A 3,730-nucleotide genomic window follows, 5' to 3' on the forward strand; every position below is an offset into this window, starting at 1 on the left:
AGTCAGCGGTATATCACTCGCTCTCATGGGCAATTGGTAATACCCATCGACCAAGTCGTGTGCACTATACTTATCTTATCATGTTGTTCTGAAGAACATCCTTCCTAGGAAATGGCGTCTGCGCCGAAATGGTTACAGCGTTTGGCTTATTGTAAGCGTGAACGATACGCCACTTGTCGTTTGGCTTCCGGACACAAAACGTGGATGTCGAATGGGGAAACTTGCTCTCACGTACCATCCCTGCGTCGTGCTTCGCACAGAAATAGGCGTCAATGACGTCGCACTGCTCCTTGAACAGGGGTCATTGACATGTTACACAGAATTTGGTTCCCGGAATCAGGTCACTCTCATGACGCACACCTCGGTCCGGAGGTAGAGCGACAGCGAGTCTTTGAAGACGACGTCTTGAGATTCCTTTACCAAAGGATAGTACGGACCAGAAAGATCCTCGAAGATCCACTTCGTGCGTTCAGCGCCCTCTAAGTGTCCTCCAGGACAGCTTCGTCCAGAAGCATCAACAAGTTAACCTCCTCGTTTGGTCGTATAATGACCACCTCGGCAAAATTGCCTGCCTTTAAGGCACCGCCAAACTCTTCGAAGGACATCTCGTTCAGCTCATGAGGACCATCTATCACGGGAATGGCCTCGCGGGTGACGTCGCCGCTGTCTTCGCCAAAAATATTATATTACGTACGATGGCGAGTGTATTCGATATTTGACCTCGAATGTATCGTTCGCGATGGTCGTGCGCCAACACCAACCTCGTGCTGATGGCAAAGCACTGTCTTAAAAAAATGGAAAGAGGTCATGAATGAGGAGATCTCGCTGACTCTTCCTCTCTCGTCATACCGTTAGCGGGGGTGTATAGCTGTGCGCTATCGTCATCGGTAGACTCACCCTGGGCCAGGGTCGACGCCCTGCGTCTTGCAGATGACATACGGCATCGCCGCCTCCTCTCTTTGGAGGTTTTAGCTCTCAGTGAGACCAGTGGAATTACGCAGTCGGCGTCATCCAGTGTTCCCATTCCCTGCTCCATCGGAGCCTTGATCTTATTAACAACATTCGATGAAGAGCTGCTAGATCCACAGTCTTCGCCCAGTGTATAACTATCTGAGAATAATATCGACGACGACGGAGAGGAAGAGAACGCATCACTTGAGGCATCGAATGCATAACACACCAGTAGGCCGATATAGCGAAAAATAAAAGAACGCACAAGAATTTCGCCAAAAGATGAGAAATTGTAGAAACTGGTGTTCTTGAAGTAGTCCATTTTCCAAACCAAGCTGAGACCTTCAGTAGATCTAGCAATTTTAGCTTACATAATGAGCAATTGTATTACAAAGTTTAAGCTTTTATAAATTAACTTCAACTAAAAAAATACGTACAACTCCACGCGCATCTGAAGGGCCTTGCCCTTGATGCCTCAGACCTCGTCCGACCATGCCACTCTCGGCATGCAGCAACGTCTTTGTAATGTGAGCAGTGCTCAGTGGATTACGTGCCATTTCAAGCGCATCTGAAGGGCCTTGTTCAAAATGCCTCGGACCTCGTTTGACTATGCCACCTTGGGCATGCAGCAATTGCTTCGTAACGTGAGCAGTGCTACGTGCTACTTTACGTGCATCACTGAGCCCTCGATTTGGTGCCTCTGCCCTCGGCCGTCCATGCCACTCTTGGCATACAACAACTGCTTTGATACTAGAGCAGTGCTCAGTGCGTTACGTGCCACTCTTCGATCAGCCCGCGAGCCATGCTCGAGACTCTTGCCCGATATACCTTCGGTGTTCACCACCTCAAATAGTCCGATCTCCAGCGCGTTGACCGTCTCGGTCCAGTGCCCGTCGCCAACAGCGGTTTTGCCTCCGAGCTGTGGTGGGTTCATAATTCACCAAAGCACCACCAGAAGACGTGCGCGTAGCGCCCAAGGTCTTTGACCTCCAGTCGATCCATGGCTCATAGTGCTCCAACCATGCCATACCAAGGATGATATTATACATTGAATCCAAGTCTAAGACTAAGCAGCATTTCGCGCTATCAAAGTCAAGAAACCTGACACCGAGGTCCACAGGGACCCTCGGCACCGTGATACATGCCCCCGCGGCTAAGCGAACAGTGGCGATATCACTCAACCGCTTTCAGCGCCTCAATATAGAGCTAACTTTCTTCTATCCTGGAGCGTCAAGCATAATTGCCCAGCGCAGCCCGAAGTCGATCAGGATCTCCCATGACTTCTTAAAGCCCTTTATGGTCGCTAACACGACCAGCAAGCCCGGCTTGCATACACGTTCCGTGTTCAAGAGCACGGAGCTCTCCGGGGCTGGGCCCTGCTGACCTTTACCTCCTTGAATTTCCGCAGAGATCAGTTCTTCCCCAGTAGGCCACCCCACGCCTACTGGATGTTATCGGTTCCCCGCGACACGGTTCGATGAATGTTGACGCGCCTTGCGCAGGGGACGACCAATCCGAAGGTCACGGGTGTTTCACCGACAAAACACCGTCGGGTGTTCGAACGCTGCTTGGCCGCTCGGAGCTCTACCTCCTCGTCCTCAGCAAAACTTGGATCCATCGGCTCAGGCCCATCCGACGAGTTGCAAGAGTTTGCATTCCAACCAAGCCGTGCCGACTTGAAATTAAATTCGGCATATTCACTGCTTCTTCAAAGAAGTCGGGTGCAATCGGAAGACTTACATTCTGGCCACGCCAGTGCGGAGACCCTCAATTAGAACGGTCACTGTGACCGCCTCGGGAAAAGGATCGGCTGCCATACCGGCAATGAAAATACGCAACACTTGGACAAAGTCCACCAATTCCTTCTTGCCCTGTCCGGTGGCAAGAAAACGCGACCACACGCGATATATCTGGTTAGGCGACGAGAACCCTCGTGATTGCTGCAGCTTCAGATCCGTTCAGGAGGCAAACGCCGCTTTGACCGAAGTGCCGCACTCCAGTGCCCGTTCTCGGGCTCGACCCCCAAGCTCGGAGATAGCTAGCGCCACGCGCTGTTACTCGGTCTGGAGCATGGCAGACGCCATGTCCATTTTTTCTAGATTCTCTTCACCATTGCCCTCGAAGGTCTTAACACTCACCATGAGCGGCTTGGATCGGGGGAGTCATCCGTCGACGATGGTGGTGTCAGGAAAGCAGTCGACGCCGGCATCTTCTGCTGTAGATGCTCTAACAGAGCATTTTCTTAGCTTAAAAGCGCCTCTGGGCGCGATCTGATCGCTTCAGGTCTTTGCGAAGCGAGGTGTTGCACGCCCTCGGGGCCTAGCAGAGACATCAGCTTTTTAACCCCTTCCTGAATGCCCTGGGGCAAATAAGAGAATTCACAGAGTGTCGGTCGTAATGACTCAGGTGTAGATTGACTACAAAAACTACCAAGTGCAGCGGGGCTGCCGTAGCTATTTCGCTTAGAGGAAGCTTAATTAAGGTTGGCGACCTTCGTTCTATACTTAGAATCAGTACGAGTGTAGCGGATCGCAATCCGCTTACTCCAAAAGTAACTAAAACCTAACTTCAAGGCTAATTCACTCATTCGTTTAATATGTAAACTGTAATTTCTCGGTTTGATTTGCGGCAAATCTAAATCTATTGGGTTTCCAATCTATGCAGTGTAACTTAATTAATTGTATAACTACTTGCTATTTCAGCTACATATTGACTTCTTGAGGGGGGGAAGTTAAGGCTATGTTTAACTTAACAGCTGTCAAATAAGACAGCTGGACTT

This window comes from Plasmopara halstedii (assembly GCF_900000015.1).
Source record: "Plasmopara halstedii genome assembly, contig: Scaffold_1561, whole genome shotgun sequence".
Taxonomy (NCBI): domain Eukaryota; phylum Oomycota; class Peronosporomycetes; order Peronosporales; family Peronosporaceae; genus Plasmopara; species Plasmopara halstedii.